The following is an 18,881-nucleotide window of genomic DNA, read 5'->3' on the forward strand; positions in this document are numbered from 1 at the left end:
TGTTTTGGCCTCGCTGGAGCAGTACTGCATGTTGTAGAAGTGTACACTTGTGTGTATTAAATCTTTAACGTGGCATTTCACTTTTTTTTTATATGAAAAAGGCTTCCTTTAAGTCTAGCAAATCCTACTTTATTGTAGCGTTGTTTCCTGGGTGAAAAAAAAATTTGCCGTCCATGAAATACTGTTGTCCAGCAGAAGAAAATGAGTGTAGTTGAATGGCATCAAAGCAGAAGCAAAATTCTCCTTCTGATTCTAGTTCTCCAGCTGCACAGATCCCGGTGCTGTCATGGAGATGCTACAGATTAATTTTGAACACTTAAAATATTAGAGAAATGGGATCGCTTGCTGCCAGAGAGCTGCTTCCACATCATGGGAGGAAGGGGGAAGGCTGAAAGCATCCCTTTTTTGCTCAAAAGTTGTTGGGGGTTGATTTAAGAGTAAAAGGACGAAAAGTGCAGTTGTCATGCGCTGCTATCTTTCACTTTAATGAGCACTCAAATGTAAGTGAAAAATTAAAAGGTTGTTATATTTAGAATGAGCTGAAGAGCCGTAGACTGAATGTGTGCTGCACACAGTGGGGAATGAGCGTAAAAAATGAAGGGGGAAAACCCATCTACTTTGCAGCCATATTCGTTAATTAAAAGAAGTTTGTGAAACTAAATTTGAAGGAAAAAACCCACCAAAACAAAACAAAACAAAAAAAAACCAACCTTCTTTAATTGTGTTTACCCAAAAGCCTTTTCTTCCTAATTTAAATAGCATAAACATCTGGACTAAAGCAATATTAGAATCATGGCAGTAGTCAAGCAAATCTTGTGGAAAATAATGAAATTAGATCCCTGGTGTTGTGACAGAGTAAGGGCAGGATACATCAGTTCGATGTTAATAAAATTTCCATGAATGACTGAATACAATTAAGAAATTGTCAGTTGCGGCAATGAACTTTTGTAGCTCATAGATGTTTGCATCATTTGATTATGCTGGCAATTTAAAATTGTTTGTTAGTGTCTGTGTTGGGATATTAATTATGACCTTTATTACAGCCCACAATTAAACTAGTCATATAGCAACAAGCAGCCTGTGTTGTGATAGGGAAGGATCTGAACTGTTCAGAGTAGGGTCTTGCGATGTTCCGATCATTCACTGATGATCCAAATTGGAAATGATTTGAAATGATCCAGTACTTTAAAAAAAAAATTCTACTGGGTCGAGTAACCCCTGCAATAAGGAAATTTTGGTTTAACAGTTTTATAACAGTTTTAATCGCCAGCAACACTGGCAAAACTGCTTTCAAAAATGAGAGAGAAAAAGCATTTTTAACTGTGACTCCAAGATAAGCTTTCTCCTGTTTCAGGAAGAGAAAACAATTATTCATTGGTTAATTAGCTGTAAACAACTTTTTAAAGACACATCCATTATATATGTAATTATTTGAAAAAAGCTTTAATGTTATTTGTGCTAATGCATAATTATTAGTGCTTGCTAAAAGGATTAGCGGTATTTAGATGACCAGCATTGTTGGGAAATATCACAGTGGAGAGACGAGATTAGCATCAAGAAGGCATGTGCAGCGAGGAATCAAGTGCTGCTTGCACCCCTTCTGCGGTGACAATGAGCAAATCACACGTGCAGAAACAAAGCATTTCATTCCAAAACCGCACATTTCCTGGCCCTTAATATTTCCTTCATCTTCCACAGAAGATCATCACTGCCAAAGGATTTCTATACCCAGGTCCCGTGATTTTTTTTTTCTTAAACTCTCGTGGTGTATTTTGTCATTTTCTTTTTTAGGACTGCGTGGTACCTTTATTACTGCAAAGCTGAGTGGCAACTTTACAATGCCCTCACCATTTAGTAGCTATTATATGTAATTTACCAAGAAGATGTTAAAGTCATAGCAAAACCTATCTAGGCTTCTGGAATATGTTGACTGGAACACTGTTTGCAGTCATTAGTATATGAACGAAAGGAATAATATTTTAAACATTTAAATATTTCTAATATAGGTCAAAGGAAACTGTAACGTTTGTCTTAACACATTGCAGATTGTGAAGAAGACATCACAGAGATGTGTCTGAAATGTCTGTAAGTTATGTACGTGTTTATCAAAAAAGGGTTTGACTTGGAAATGCAAACATTGCTCCAGAAGAGGCACTTCAGGGCCATGTCAGTGAGAACCTAGGCACGTGAGTGGCCTAATTACGACAACAGTTGTGTTTAAATGGTTACCTTGGACATATCTAGCCAAATAATTTATGATAAGAGATAAAATGTGTCAAGTCCCTGGATTTTTGTGGTGTTTTTCCAAGCCATGTGCACAAGTGGCTGGCCACAGAAGCGCGATAAATGGCATCGCAGGAGCACGATGGGTCCCCCTGCCATGTCCACACATGTGCTGTAGCCCTGACCTGCAGGCTCGACCTGAGCAGTGGGGGAATTGTTCGCTCTCCATGAATTTGGCTGCTATTCAGATGCTGCCAGTAGTGATGCTAATTGCTAGCATTTGTGGTGGTTGGGTTTGCAATGCTGCCACCTGTACCATGTCAGGATTCCCGATCTTTTGGGCAAGAAAACACCTTTTAGTTTTCTCTTATGAAGCTGGTGGATCAGTGTTTGACAGCCCTGAAGCGGTGATTTTAGCATTTCGGGTCACTGAATATTCTTAATGCTCTGGGGTATATTAACAAGAAATTGTGCACTTTCATTTGTCGGATTTCTTTAGAGTGATTGTTATGTAGAAGCATTTGGGAAATCGATTTTTTTTTTTTTTTTTTTTTTTTACAGTTTTAGTTGGCAAAGAAATTATTATAATTCAGGGGATTTGTGTATTTAAGCATAGATGATTATTTAGAAGATTTGGATGCTGCAAATCTGAAGCCTTGCAGTTCAATTTACTAATTTATTTTGTGATCTGTGACTAACAGACTATAAATGCAAATAGCACAAGCCCTTTACGGTTTTATCACTGGATCAATTTCCTGATGGGCGGATCAGTCACTAAACAGTTTGACACTTGTGATTCCTAAGTAGTCAAACAGTAAAGGAATGAATGTGTGTGGACTGGAGGCTGCAGGGAAGCTCACATGAACGCAGGTTTCAATGGAATTCAGTATTTATTTGCTTCAGATTTGGAACGCAGAAGCCAGACTTTACTGTCCATTGTTGGGGTGATATTTTTTCTCTCATCACATGTGGCAAGGAGCCATCATCTCGCTTTGCAGCATGCTCATGGGCTAGAAGGAAACAAATGGTACAGTGAGAAAGAAGGGCTGAAAGCTTCAGTGGGAATTGCCACTGTCCTTTGATTACACCTCTTTGTAGTTTGTATGTTGTACTCTGAGAGCGTTGGAAAACTATCCGTTCTTGTTTTTATATTTAGTTGACATCCCCCCATATTTTTAGGGCTTTGTTTGTTTAAGTGTATCATGGCTGTTTGTTTGTTCCTTGTTTGCCAGCCAATCTTACCATTGATGTCAGCACCACTTTGGAGTTAATAGTAGGACCAGATCCTCCTTCCAGTAAAAGCAGACAACTTTTGCTCTGGTCTTCTGAAGGTCTGGTGTTACCTATTTTTGCAGATCCAGCAGAGGGAGCAGAAGTCCACCAATGGGGTTTCTTTGGAGTAAACATTTGGGGTGGCAGATGGATTGGCAAAAATTGCTTGTGGAGGTGGGGAACTGCATGAATCATTCCCCCCCATATTCTAAGCAAATTGTTCAATTAGAACACTAAAATCCACTCTGAAATTCAGTAATTTCTCATGTACTGGAACTGCATTTTTTTTTTCTTTAAGTTCTGCATGAGTTGGTACCTTATTATAACAATTGATAAAACTATTTTCAGTGCTAACACAAGTGTAGTGATTCCAATTAGCCAGCAGATGATTATTTAATAAGGAATAACATCCAACGATGTCTTTGCACATCAGCTCCCCTGTCATTTTGTGAATGTACATCGGAGGAGTTGGCTACAGCTGGCTTTGAGTGTTTCTGAGAGTTTGTGACACAAACATCAGTTTTTATTTGTTGTCTATACTAGCTGCAGTTACGCTGCTTTGTTCAACTGGATTTGTAGTCATTCAGTCTATTTGCAGCAGAACATAATTTCAGGGGGGCAAATTTTGATCAAGACTCTTAAGATATTGTTGCCACTTTTAAAAAGCATCATCTGTAGTAGCGTTATCTTAAGGTGCATGCACGCAATTGATGTAATCTGCTATTAGTGCTGTTACTTCTACATTAATAGTTAACATCATGGCAGAAACAGGTGATGTGAGCCTTGCTGCTAACGGTGGCAGAGATGAATTTCAAACTAACTACAAGAGAGCTGGGAGCTGCATCATTTTGAACATAAAGGAGAAGCCTTTACTGATTTCTGAAATCACTGGGACCAAAGGAGCCCGTCACCAATAATTTTACCTCCTTCACAGAGAGTGTTTCCTGCTACTTCTAGAACTGTACCAACAAGTCTTGTTCAGTTTGGAAAGTTATAAAAAACCCTGGGCAATTGATGGGCTCCTGCCACCACCTCCTTGCAGTGTTTCCTGAACCATTCCTGCTTGGTCCTGTACCATAGGCATGTGTAGAGGCGAAAGATCCATGCCCAAATCCGGAAGAAACTGTCTGGGTTTTGGGTACAAATCAAACTCTGGATAGTTACAGTTAGTAAAGTTTGCAGAATGTCAGAAATGAAGCAACTGGCTTCATTTGAAGTACTGATAAACTAGAGTTTGGTCTCACTTGAGAATCCATAAGCACATAAACTCTGCAGAAAGGAGAGAATTGCTTGTTGGAAGGTAAATGAGACTGAAGGATTTTTTCTGTGAGTCTGAACATCTTTGGAGTGTGGTTTAGTTTATCATGTAGCTGAAAGGGGAGCTTGAGACAATGGCTTGTACATGCTGTTACAAAGGTGGATGAATGACAGTACAAAGTGAGGTTTCTTAACGTGTCCTTCTGTTACTAAGTGTTGATGATGTTTTGCTGATTAAAGGAATAAATGCGGTCTCATCAAAACACAAAAATAGAACAAAAATATTCAAGTCTGCAAATGAATGGAAAGAATCAGAGAATGGAAAATGAAACAAAAGCTAGCATATTCAGAATGCAATTTTACATCATTTCTGGCAGAAGATCCTGGGACTTTTATAACTCAATTCTCTAAGCTAAGGACGGAGTTCTCAGCCTTAACTTTGAATTTTCTTGCTTTCAGCAGTTTGAGTTAAACATTAATATTACTGAAAATGACTTTTTATCCATGTGCATTCATGGCTTGTTTGCCAAAGTGTCCACTCCCAAATGCATGATTTCAGCGGCTAGAAAACATCGAAGCAAGATTCTTCAACTCAAAAAGTTATCTTTAAATGGAAGACTAGCTTCTTTCTATTTGTCTTTGTTTGTTTAGTTGGTTTTGGTGAATAATTACTAGAGCATATAATAAACACTACATAGTTCTTTGTTCTGTCTGTTATATCAGAGGAGACATGCCCTGATTACATCACTTTAATTAACTCTTGCTGTGTTTTACTAAAGTTTGAAGCAGGAAGTACTGTCGATATAAGCACCATGACATTCAGGTTGCCCCAAACATGTAAATAAAATGTAAGTCAAACTGTATTAATGTGCTGTGCCAGCCATTATTACATCAGCTTTTGAATAGTGTATTTTCTGTAGTTGGTGGTTGAGTAATTTCCATTGTTACGTTCTGAAAATTTTAAGTTTTTCCTAATTTTTATAGTGTTTGCACCATATATAGCCGAAGGGGAAAGTAAGCTGGGGACAATGAGTTACCAGTTGTTCTTTGGACAGCTTAGCATGTCTTTCTTCAGGGGAATCACTCCAGTTATTTGCCAAGTTCATATATCTATAATATTCTCTTAGATTCAATTTTCCGCCCTTTACTTTTCTCCATTTCATATTTACTTTCTTCTTCATGGTCATCCCATCTAATCTGTCTGTGTCTACCTAATCTGCCTAATATATCCATGTATCATTTCTTTAATGATTTTATTATTGAAATGACATTTAGCATTTGAGACTTAAGCATACATTACAAAAGCTTAATTCTCCTATTAGTGGATCTAACTTCCATGCTTCTCCCACAGCCAGCCTGCTCCATGACTTAAACAAGCCTTGTTGAATGTTGTCCAAGAGCTGTAATGCAGATCTATTTTTTAATCTTTATTAGTGAGAGGAAGCCACTGTAAAGATCTGGGTCACTTGTACTGCAGTATTGACTGGAACTCTGGTGAAGATGCAGGATTTCCTTTCACCGTGCAACTTGAATTTGGTCTTCAAGGCTTTGCTTCTGCCACAGAAGCTCAGGAATTAAATTTTTTCAGCTGCTTTTTCCATCCTTAATGAACTGCAGACGTTTTAGAAATTTCTGTGATTTTTCTCTCTCCCCTTTTATTTGTGTGTGTGTGTCTGGCTTTACCAGATTAACTTTTCTTTGTTTCAGCTTCCTTCAACAAAGTAATTGACTTCTCAGAAGTGCATAGCTTGCAGGAACATCTCACAAATTACATCCATTATTACTCTCTCCTTCTTGAGGTTTTCCAGGTGTTTGATATCCCTGTAACGGTGTGCCTACCCTTTGACTTTGAGCACTTCTTTACATATGAATCCTCTATTTTTGTTTTCTGCTTAGGCACACCAGCAGTTACAGCTTTTTCCAGAACTTGGCTGCTCCCCTCCCTTTTTCCCAGACTCCCTAATTTTGGTAGGATCTAGCAAAGGTTTCCAAACTTGTTGTCTAAACCTCCATTAAAATTCTTGTAAGATAACATGGATTTGCTCAATTTCTTGTCCTGTTGCTCCTATTCATCTTTGTGTCACTGTGTAGTCACGTATCTGATGTAGTGTGACTGTTACTGTAGTGCTTGCAGTTCATGTCAAGAGAAGTCGTGATGTGTTGCCATGTTTCTGTATCAGGCTACCTCAACATATTTTCTTGCCTTATTTCATATTTCTCCTAAATGCTTTTCTGTGGCCTTGTTCCTTATGTACTTTCAAATAATGTGAATGAACTTTTTTTTTGCAATGAGCTCTCAGAGTCTGGGATGAGACTGACAAATATGCAATTAGAAACTCAAATTCTGGATAAAAAGGCTAGTTGCATGACATTAAATGGCTTATATGTAGAAATGTTGGGTTTGTGGGGTTTTGTTTTTTTTTTTAGATCGAGCTGGTGGTTTGCTTAAAAGATGTTGCTAAAGATGTTTCCATTGTGTTTCTCTAGTGAAGCATAGCTAGCCAGTTAAGCATGTTGTACGGGCACTGAATAGCATAACATTTAAGGTATGTTGAGTTTCATTTTAGACATATTTCTGTGTTTCTTTGTCATGACACAGGCTATGTCAAGGCGATAGGGAGCTGAAGTGTACGGTGTCGTGATACGTGATACGTTCAGCAGCCGGGGGGCCAGCAGTTAAGCTTCTTGGCAGTAGTCTGTAGAGTTCTTTTCAGACTTGATCGCCTGCAGTTGAAGTTCATTGACTTGTTGTGGACAGGATTTGAGCACTTGACCAAATTAAAAACTAACATTGTTAGGCCTGTACTTCTAGAATGTGTTCCTCTTCTAAAGAATTCAAATATCCATTTGCATTTAAGTTGACAAAAACAAAGAAGCAGAGCAAAAGAGACATTTCTTACCAGTTCGTAAGTAAATTGATGCTGAATAGCAAACCTCATTATTCCTGGACTAATCTCTTAAACAAATGAAAGTAGGTGAGCCTTCCTCTTTTATTTTTTTCCCCTCTCATTTAAGAAAATAGCATGATCTCAAGAGAGCATCTTTAACTAAGAGAGCATAAGTGCACGGAATGACAGTTACAAATAATTTTATACGACAGACAGACAAATTGTGATGATTGTCTGTACTAAAGAAATAAATAAATCCTGGCCTGAAAGACTACAGTAAATCACAAAAGTGATCTCAAGTGAACAGAGATAGATTTCTGGAATACGGTGTGCAATGAAACCACTGACCTCTTATACAAGGGTTCATGTCTTTTTCTACAGAAACAGATGGGTAATAGCATAATGCTGAAATCATGCTCTACATAATATGGACCTAGTGATTGCAGACCTGATTGCTTGCCATATGGTTGCTGAAGGGTTGAAGAGAAAATGGGATGATATGCAAACCCTTAAAAGCAACATTTTTATTGAATGGCCATTACATTAAAACCCAAACTCTGCAAATGAAGGAAAGAACTGTGGTGAGCAATGATGAAATAACAAAACAATAAAAGAAGAAACACAATAGCATGTATTTGTTTTCAATATGCAAAATAATACTCCTCATTTTTTTTTGTCATTTTGCCTTGTGTTATGAGCATTCGGTGGAAAGTTGGTGGGACAATGCTGCCTGCAGGGCACAAATATAGCATATTGGAGAACTGCAGTATTCACTAGGTCAGACAGGAAAACAATCGCTTGTCTCAAAGGAAAAGCTTCTGAGTTAAATGTTAACTGAAATATACAGCTTGGATGCATACAGCACACACTGAGAGGCCAGTGGAAAGCTTTCACAAGACTTACCAAGAGAGGCTTGATGTACTCTCCCTCAAGAATGAAGGTTGGTTTTGCCTCTAGTGTTTTTTGCTTTTATTGTTAAATAGTGATTTATTTATCTGTTTCTTTATTGACATCTGCCAGTAGACTTGCTGCCACAGTTAGAGAAAATGCAAAGAGCTGATATTTTCCCTTACTGATATGTAATCGTCTAGAAGAGCTTCTTTGTGGGGAGGAGGTTATGTAGACAGATCTCAGCAATATGACCACAGCTTCATGGCAATGCTCATGTGCATGCTGAAGATAACTTATGAGAGCATGGCATGATGCCAATGATGTCATGCTTTTGAAATGGATTAGGGATGGAAACGGTGCCTGAAGTCTGCATCCACTGGGCTTTTATTACACAGCACTTGAAGGGTAGGCTTGGGATAGTCTCTTCTGATCCATTAGTGGATCGCTCTGCTTTGCCACCATGGGTTGATATGGGATGAATACCCAGTGGATGAAAACTGTAAGCTTAACTCAGTCTAGCTCTCATAAAGGTTTGAAGTTTGATAATGTGAGCCAGCAACATCTCTCTAGCCTTTGCCTCTTCTGGAAGCTCAGTTGTGCAGAAGCATACAGATCACTGAAGGACTTGCTTTGTGTCAAGGAGACCTTACTGACTTCAAGTCAGGAAATGCCAGAAAGATTAATAACATGACATTAAAACTTCTGAAGTGCGATAGATCTTTTCACTGCTGGGAGATGCTCCTCATTCTGCATGTTCAGTGTCTGCTCTCTGGTATGCACAGACACATGTAGAGGCAGGTAGGTAAGCAGCTCCCTGTTCCTTTTAGCGAGTATAGCATTCTTCTGGTCAATGTGTATGTGCTGCTTCACACAGTAGTATCACAACAGCTGAGTCTGTCCATGTTTGTTCTCTCTACATCGTGCTGCTTAGGAGCTTCTGAGACCAAGCCAGTAGTAATGTAGCTATCTGGCTAATCACTGCTAAAGACAGACTGCTTTTGCTTGACAGGCTTGTCTGAGGCCTCCCATAAATCACAATTTGTTTGACTGCAAAAGTGAAAAATGTTTATTTGAACACTTACATTTAAAGAGAAGTATTGTACGTATGGGAATGTCGGGATCATCTTTGGGATTGTCAGACTTTTCTTTGGCTGTCCACCTCACTTTGATTTCGTTTGGAGGCCTAAAGACATATGGCAAACAATGTATTCTGTGACTGAAGGCATGTTAACTATGGCACTGCAGGTTTTCATGAGACGAGATTCCCTTCAACCTACCAAACTGATTCTCATACTTCTTGACTAGTGACATGTTGGCTGTGTGGCAGCAATAAGTTTTGCATAACTTTTAAGAGCCTGTGCTGACCTACTTAACAGGCATCCACTGCTACATAATGTATTTAGGTCAAGTATTGTGTTTGAGCTTATCATCAATCTTGTAATAGTCCAGCTCACTGTGAAAGCCACAGGTACCCAACTGATGCAAACATTCTATAGGGTAGAAAATACTCTTGTTCTGTTCAGAAGGGGAGGGTGGCTGTTGTGGTGCTGTAGTTTGTTATTTTTTTTTCTGGAGAAGCATCGAGGAGGGCTGATCCTGCCTCATCTCTGCCTGTGCTGTTGCACCACTGCTTTGCCTCCCTGTGCTTTGTGGTTCAAAGGACATCCAAAACTGTCTGTAAAATGTGATTTTGTTTTTTTTTTAATAACGGCTCATTTGTCTAGACAGTACATATTCCAGTTTAAAGTCTGCTTTTACTGTGTTTCTATTGTGGCGTGGTACTGTTTTTCACTTGCAAAACAACAATGTTGGCTTTTTTAGCACTGTAGTATGCTGTCTGTAAATACAGGAGAGGCCCCTTGCAAGTAGACAATAGCTGAGAATCATCCTTTTGTTAGCATTTAAAATGACTGTTTTGCAGCAGTTGCAGTGCATGCGTTTAAGGAGAGCTCTGTTGTGGCTGCCCAGCTCCGGGAGGTGGAAGCCAGCTCACTCCAGATGCACACGTGCACCTGGCTTCTGTCCCTCGGCTCGGAGATGTGCAACCCGACTGCGGTGTCGGACTGAAGAGACTGTGCTAAGCAGTCCTTTTTAAATGCAGTATTCTTCCTTTCTTTTGTTCCTGCGGTCTTTGCAGCCGGCATTCTAGCCCACACTTTGGGCAGACTGTTAAAGCATGTATTTTAATAAAGCAGTGCCAGCGTACTTAGTCATCCATATAATATTAGCACAGTGCACATTGGTTCATGCAGTAAATTGTTGCAAAGTTATATGACATCTTAATGCTCTGACAGGATGTGAAAGACAATAACACTGCTGAAAAGACCAGAAAAGGCCATTTATAGCTACTGAATAATATATTAGCTTTTAACACCGTGTATATGAGTAAAATAAGATAAAGTGTGAAACGAACAAAATAATTATTTATACCAGATATAATATTTTATCAGAATCAGAATTATACAACCTCTCAACGTGGCGTGAACTGTTTTTGATATGGTATTCATTGCCTGTAAAAGCTATAAATGCCTGCAGTCTGAATTTGACTGCCCTGGGGCTGATGGAATGCCTTCACTTGGGAGGAACTGGAAAAAAGTTGCTCTGGAAGAAACTCACTGATGTGTTGTGGACATGCAGGGATCACTCCTAGCGCCCAAAATGTTCTGACGCAGGCATCTATGATCAGCTTCTAAAACGTGCAGGGGGCACTTGCATTAAAATGCTTCACACAGATAAACTACTGCAGAACTGGAAATCTCTTTTGCACTTTTTAGCAGTGTATTATGATGTATGAACTGGGAAGGAAGAGTTGCGTAGCAATGAAATATGTATGATAAGAAGTCCAATTTATACACAGGTCCCAAGAGTTTGGCAACTTCTGTCCTGTGCTTTCTTTTTAAATGCTGTGCAAACATTGTCAGCTCGTATGACAAATTAGTTTGTGCTATCTTCTTCCATATTCCAAACAGAACTTCTTCCATGACATTATTTGTTTCTTTATTTAAATACTCTTTTTTTTTTTAAAGGAAAAAAAAAGAAAAAGAAGAAAAAGAAAAAGAAGGTGATTATAGTTTGTACCTTTTTCACAACTTCACTCTGAGCTTTCTCGTTTTGTGGAGCTTAAATTACACTTACATTTAGCTGCAGCATGGTTTAATTTGTGTTGCACCTGGATATTTTCTACAGGGCCTCAGTTGGCTTACAGTATAGAAAAACTGCTTTGAAATGATTGGCTTTACTTCTGGCTGAACTTAACAAACAAAAATCTCCCAAAACCCAAAAAATACCCTGAACTTAAACATTATTAATACTTGATCTTGATGATAATCAGAAACATTTTCTTTTTTTCTTTTTTTTTTTCCTGCAATGAATCCTAAAGTCTTCAAAATTCAGCAATAATTTCTTTACTATCATTTCATTTCAGTTAGAAGTTCTTTGCCTTGAGTTTACGAATACCAAAATGAGAATGAGTGGGTAGAGGTGAAATTCCCTCTGTCAAACAAAAAGTTGATGGGAGAAAACTGAGAGGCGGTTGTATGGAAAATAGAGACACTTTAATGTCTGCTTTTACACTCATTTATTGCACGTGTGGCAAGAGGAGTAGCTCTTGCTCAGGATAACATAAATAAGTATAGCACAAAAAGTTTTAGAAGTCTTACTTGAAATTACAGTGCTGTCTTAGGGAAATCCAGGAGTGATGCAGGATGTGTGGTGATTCTCTTCAGTTCTCTGAAGTCAAACAAAGAAGCTGTTTGTTTTAGCGTGATAGATGTATTTCCAAAGCTGTTCCTTCAGCCCTGTCTTAGGTACATGCATTTTCTCACTCTTTTAAAGGTATCCATGCAGCTGAAAGGAAGGGAGGGAAGAGGACAAGAATGGAAGAACATCCTTCAGATGTAAAAAACTCAGCAGTCTTTAGAGAACAGTGTTTTGAGTGGAGACTAAGCATGATGTTGGAGAATTTGCAAGAGTTTTTTTTTTCTTCTGCATTTGTAGAATTTGATATGTGCTAGGAGCATGTCCACCGGGCCAGCTGGTGTAGAATGAAAAGCATTCTGATGGGAGCAGCTTCAGAATGTAGTCCTGAATTTTTAAACTTCTGTTGCAGGTATGTCTGATTCCAGAACATACGGCAAAAACATTAGTGAGAACATTTTCTGTTATTGAATGATGTGGTTGGGTTTGTGTTTTTTTTTTAGATTTTAATTACGGACTCTTCCTTTAAATTTCTTAGAAGGTAGGGAGTGCCTTCCAATCTTTTAGGTGTCTTTTTTCCTTTTGTATTTAATGAGTCATCAGAATATTGATTGATCATTCTCCAAAAATTTTGAATCACTTGAAAACATTTCTTGCCATGATGTTATTTATAGTGTTCCACTAAATTAAAAAGCGCTACTTTTCCCTTGCAGGTACATGCATCATTTATAGTCTAGCTTCATTATATTCTGTACTGTATAAACTCCTGTAGGAAACTGGTTATGTAACGCTCTTGTGTCATTACATTTACATGCATTAAATTCCTTGCAGAATCATATTCGCTGTAACAAAAGGTTCATTAGCAGGACAAAAATGCTTAACTTGGGAAACTGCTGGAAGAAGTGAGACACATTTTCAGGCTGATATTGTTGATATGCAATTATATATTATGTACAGAGTTGATCTGGGATTAGTTAATCCCAAATGACAAGTATAAATGTGATTCAAGTTGTTCATTCAAATCTCTTTCTGTAGTTATAACTTTGAATAGAAGTTATCATCATTAAATCTACAGTGTATATAAAGGCGACTCACTGAAGTTAATAGAGCAATGCCATTTACACCACATGGGAGCTTTGCATATATACTAGCACTTTACAAACTGCAAATGTAGAAAAAAGTTACTTGGTGCACCTTATTTACATGTGCAACTAGTGCAAAATGAATTTATTGCCTTGGTTCTGTTATGCATTTAAATACGTTCTTTATTCTTCCACTTGCCATCCGTTGCTGTTGAAGCATAATCGTGGGTGCTTTCAGAAAGAACAACTGGGCACATTCTTCTGCACAATGTCATAGATCTGCCTGAACCAACTTTGGAAATTGATCATTTTATTTTTGTTGAAATGGCAGCTAAATAGGAGGAATATATCAAGAGTTAAAACTTCATTACTGGAGAGCAATAAAAATGCATCAAGCCTGGAATATTGTCTAGAAGATCAAATTTCTTGGTTATGTTGACACTTTAAAGAAATATGTTTATTTAACGAATAGGATTTCTATATGCTGCTATACTACAGTGATAAATTGCATTCTAGTTGGGCTATCTTTGATGTTCTAATTTTATGCCCAACATTGGGCTGTTGCTGTACATATGGAAGTCAACAGAAGAAGGAGAAAAATAAGAGTAAGGAAAATCTGCTTTGGCCTTTCTTCGGTACTTGATTGGGAGTACTACAGACCACCTTTTGAAGTTTGACAATGTTAGATTGTATTTGTAGGCAGTTTTTCACTGGATTCTAGCAATCAATGATCATGCACAGATGTGCTAGAAATAGCTCAGGGAAACTTATCTGCTGGTTGTTTCTGAGCTGATGGGAAAATGGACACTTTGAGATTCACCAAAACCGGAAACAGGGACACTTACAAGTCTCCAGACTTACATTTCTGATGTCTTACCTAAATGTAGGTATTATGACTGTCTCCATAACCTGCTTATCTTCTGTACAAGTGTAGATCTTTAGAAGGGGCTACCTGGAAAATAATATGATGAATGTCTAGTTAATCCCAACGTGGAGAGTTAGTGAATTTCAACATATTTCACAATGATTGCTACTTGTTCCTGATTGTTTTGTTTTTGTTTTTTTTTTATTTTGTGGATGGTTCCCCAGGTTGACGTGGTATAATGATAAGGAAGGACAAAAGCCCATTTGGCAGAACAGAAACTGTGTCATTACTCAAATTGAGAACATCTATCTCTACTCATGCTCTTCTGCTACTGTATTTGAGTGCTGAGTAGTCTGTGGCTAGTTTCCTCTGGTTTCAGCAATGGGGGGCATTCTTCTGGCATGATGGTGATGTGTCTGCAACGTGAAGTCTTAGTGCTGTATACCACATACCTACTGACCACCCTTGCAATTGCTTAAAAACAAATAGAAACGAGTTGAAATCATGAAGGATGAAGTGTTTAGCCCTTGTTTAATTCTCAGCCTGGACTAGTCTTCCCCCTGATCTAAAATTTGCAGTTCTCTTGTTCTTCTGGTGAGTTCTCAGTATTGCTGGGTTAGTGGTATATTTCCACAGAGCAGGCAGAGGTGGTACAATGGATTTTGCAAAAATGCATCTTCTAGAAATACTAAAAAAAAAAAAAAAAAAAGTTTGTGAGGAGATACAGTTTTCAAAGATATTCAAATTCTGTATTTCTGCTCAAACACGCATTTCTATCTTTTGGTTTCAACACCTGCTTGATTTTCCAGATTCAGTGTTTATGCACATTACTAAGGTTCAAAATTATGACTCCCATTTTGAGGAAAAATGGTCTATTGCATTGTGGGAAAGCAGAGAGCTCTCTTCAAAGGTATATAAATTAATTCTTTTCATTAGAGGAACAGAGGGAGAAAATGTGAAAATCAAATAAATTCAAATATGCTTAAAAAGGCTGATAAAAGGCTAAAGGAGTTACATAAAAGAGGCAGGAGAAATTTCAGAAGTACATAAGACACTATTAGCTTTTTACTTCCAGCTTTCAATCTGTGTATTGATGTCGCAGCCTCAGTTGCAGTGGTGTATTCAATCTGCAGGAGCCAAAGGGGCTTCAAGTGTAACAAAAGCGAGTGGCTGCGCGTGCAGCTGCAGAACAAACCAGCAGCTTTGTCTTAGGGCAAGAGGCACAAAGCATCAAATCTGTGTGCTTGTGGCACTGGTGTGGCAAGTTCCCCTGTGACTCCAGCTGAGCCACGCTGTGTGCTTCAAGGAGAGGTTTTAGCTTCAGCCCCAGCATGGGCAGAGACGGGCTGTATTTCTAGATTTGCTCTGCAGACAGAAGGAGTAAGTTCTGATTTTGAGTTCATCCATGTTTAGCCTCAAGCTGAGAAAAGCTTAATGTGCAAGACGGCTGAAATTCAGTGTAATAAACATGTTCAGTGAAAAAAAAAAAATCCTGTGTAGTCAAATTTATTGCAGAATACCACCTTAGGAGTCTGCTGTTCCCCTTTGCCCATTCTTTTCCAATCAAGAGTAGAAGCAGCAATCAGAAGATACAAGTGTGTGTTAATTAAAATGCCAAAGTAAACCCCAAGCCATAAAAGTTTAAGAAAAACAGGTGTCCATTTTAAAGCTTGGGCTTAATGATTGTTAAAAAATAAGTATGATTTTCCATTAAAATTATAACTTTTTAAGAACAGGGATTTTTCTCACTAAACTTTGGGTAAAAAGTCAGGCTTGTTTCACAGAGTGTACAGATGTTTCTTGGCAAAAGTTTAATGAGTTTTACTTTGCTTTTTCTAAAAACAAAGCAAATATTTTGGGGGGTTTCTTCCTTTGCAGTTTGACAAGGTGTTTTGCTCATCTTGTCTGATTGCTCAAAGAAACTGCAAGCAAAAGAATGTACTTCATTCTTTTGATGTAGCTCCCTCAAGTATTGCTAGAGCAAAATAGATGAGATTATTCATGATAACTTTTTAACAAGCCGTGGGTCTAAGTGGGAGCACTCTGGGGATAGACTCGGTTTTGGAAGTGCTACCAAGCAGAGTGATTGTGGACCTGCCCTGGTCTGTGGGCTCCTTCTGGGCTCTGCTGGGTGTCCTGTCAGAGCTCTGACCCTGGGAGCAATGACATGCACTGATTTGGTACCTGTAAATCCAGGCCTGGCAGGGTTTGTGCCCACTGCTGCTGCGAGGCAAAGACGTGCTCTGCGATTGGCAGGTTCTCAAGGTGCATTGCATCTTTGTAAGGCAAGTTATTGCTGTCAGTTATTGACATTCACATTAGTAAAGCTGAGAGGGTTTTATACTAAACCTCCTACTTTCTCATCTTATTGAATTAGTGTTTTTTTTGAGTGCATATCTGCATGTTAACAGCATAATGTTTTTTTTCACGGCAGGAGAGTAATTTCCTAATTCATTTGCACTGCCGAACATTCTTCACTCTAGTTATAAAAGAAATACAATAGGTTTTAGGTTTTGTTTTTAAATGCCCTGTAAACCTCGAATTAGAAAAGTAAAGCTGTGAATTTACAGGGTTATCCCCTTCTGAATATCTCTGTAAACCCTGATCACAAAAGCTATAGTGAGTATTTTCTGTAGAATCAAAACTCAGCTGAAAAAGAGAGTACATAATTAAAAACAAATCCTGGTGTTGGTATAGAGTCTGGCTTTATGTATATAATGTATGTGTATTAATGATTCTAAATTTATGTTTAAATAGCTTGCCTCTTTCACATTACAGTCTACCCTTGCAAGCAAACACTGTGTGTGATTTGCTTTGTATATTATATATATGGTGCAGCTTAAGCATCCCATCACAGTGAGTCAGGTGTAGGACCTCATGATGATGATCTCTGCACATCTGGAGTTTTGGTTTTCTCCATGAGCATTTCAGGAGGATAAGGATCTCATAACTCTTAAAGTAAGCTAGGAAAGGAGGCGAGTGGAATAAAAGAAGATTATGAGGAGTAGTCAATATGGATTCAGCAAGGAGAAATCGTGCTTGACCAGTTGGTAACTTTCCAGCACATCAAAATTGGCTGGGTAGATGAGGAGATAGCAGTGATGTCTTACACCTTTACTTCAGCAGAGTCTTTGACACCGTCTTCTGTAATATCCTTGTAGGTCGGGTTAGAAAGTGTGGAATAGATGAGCAGACAGTGAGCTAGATTGAGAACTGGCTGACTGGTAGAACTCAGAGGGTTGTGATCAGTGGCACAGAGTCTAGTTGGAGGACTGTATCTAGTGATGATCCCAGGTGTTGGTGCTGGGTCTAATCCTCTTTAACACCTTAATTAACAACCTGGATACTGAGTTAGAGTCCACCCTCAGCAAGTTTGCTGATGATGCAAAGCGGGGAGGAGTGGCTGACACACCAGAAGGCTGCATTTCCATTCACTGAGACCTGAACAAATGAGAGAATTGGGCAGAAAGGAAGTTTATTAGGTTCCAAAAGGCCAAGTGTAGGGTTCTACACTCGGGGAGGAATAACTGCATGCATCAGTACAGGTTAGGGGCTGACCTGCTGGAAAAAAGCACTGCAGAGAAGGACTTGGGTGTCCTGGTAGACAACAGGTTGGCTATGAGCCAGCAGTGTGCCCTTGTGGCCAAGGAGGCCAATGGTATCTGGAGGTACATTACAAAGAGAGGCTAGCAGGACGAAGGAGGTTCTTCTTCCCTCTACTTTGCCCTGAGGAGGCCACATCTGGAGCAACTGTGTCCAGTTCTGGGCTCCCCAGTTCAAGAAAGAGAGAGAACTGCTGGAGAGATTCCGTTAGAGGGCTACAAAGATGTTTCAGTGCCTGGAGCATCTGCCACGTGAGGAAAGGCTGAGAAGCATGGGACTGTTCAGCCTGGAGAAGAGAAAAATGGGGGGGATCTTATCAATGCGTATCAGTACATAAAGGGTGAGTGTTAAGAGGATGGGGCTGGGCTCTTTTCAATTGTGCCCAGCAATAGAATGCGAGGGAGGAACAGAAACACATGTTGCCATCTGCACGTGGGGCAAAACTACTTTGTGAGCACTGGAACAGTCTGCCCAGAGAGGTTGTGGAGTCTCCTATGGAGATATTCAAAACCTGCCTGGATGCTTTCCTGTATAACTGCTAATGTAGGGAACGTGCTTTTGGCAAGGGGTTGAACTTGGCAATCTCCAGACGTCCCTTCCAACTCCTACAATTCTGTGACTCTGTGAGAGCCCCTGCAGATGCAGAGTGAAAACCCCATTGATGATGGTGGGAGTTTTCAACTGACTGCAGTAGGCTTAGCATTTCACTGCGAACATTTTTAGATGGTTATTTGAACTAAGAATGTGAACTCCTTGATATTAACGCAAAACATTCACTGGGTTCCTTCTGTCCGTCCCAAATTTAGATTGACAAGCCTATAAACCAAAAGGAGAACTGCAGGGAAGTAAAACCGTGTGTTTTGAATAAGAAAGCGACTTGAGATCTCCCTCTCTTGTGCTTTGCGGTTATTCTCAGTAACAGAAGTGACCAAGCTGGAGCTGTTCCGATCCACAGCACTTTGCATGAAGGGGGAAAGCAAAGGGGGAAAACATTGCATGAAGAAAGTGCCTTGGGAAGGGCTGTGACAATTGGCTGAGGCTTCTCTGCCACGCAGCAGCCTTGTCTGTGCCGCTGGTCTTGAAGGGGAGCTGCTGGCTGTATGG

General features: G+C 39.2%; 2 long non-coding RNA genes across 27 annotated transcripts in view; one reads left to right on the forward strand and one right to left on the reverse strand.

The window, feature by feature from the left end:
* LOC125688811 (uncharacterized) overlaps window positions 1-18,881 on the forward strand; it is a 457,848-nt gene that overhangs the window by 98,303 nt on the left and 340,664 nt on the right. Inside the window, exon 1 of one of the 26 annotated variants that reach the window (XR_007374888.1) lies at window positions 12,606-12,639. The exons of 24 other annotated variants lie outside the window; for them this stretch is intronic. This is a non-coding gene — a long non-coding RNA (uncharacterized LOC125688811). Of the gene's footprint in view, window positions 1-12,605; window positions 12,640-18,881 lie in introns of those variants that run through there. One more of the 26 variants, XR_007374892.1, reaches the window with a different exon arrangement.
* Window positions 12,147-18,881, reverse strand: part of LOC125688813 (uncharacterized) — a 30,961-nt gene continuing 24,226 nt past the window's right edge. The window contains exons 3-4 of the long non-coding RNA XR_007374912.1: window positions 14,187-14,261; window positions 12,147-12,377 (exon numbers count right to left, since the gene is read on the reverse strand). This is a non-coding gene — a long non-coding RNA (uncharacterized LOC125688813). The remainder of the gene's footprint in view (window positions 12,378-14,186; window positions 14,262-18,881) is intronic.

This window comes from Lagopus muta, chromosome 2 (assembly GCF_023343835.1).
Source record: "Lagopus muta isolate bLagMut1 chromosome 2, bLagMut1 primary, whole genome shotgun sequence".
Lineage (NCBI taxonomy): Eukaryota > Metazoa > Chordata > Aves > Galliformes > Phasianidae > Lagopus > Lagopus muta.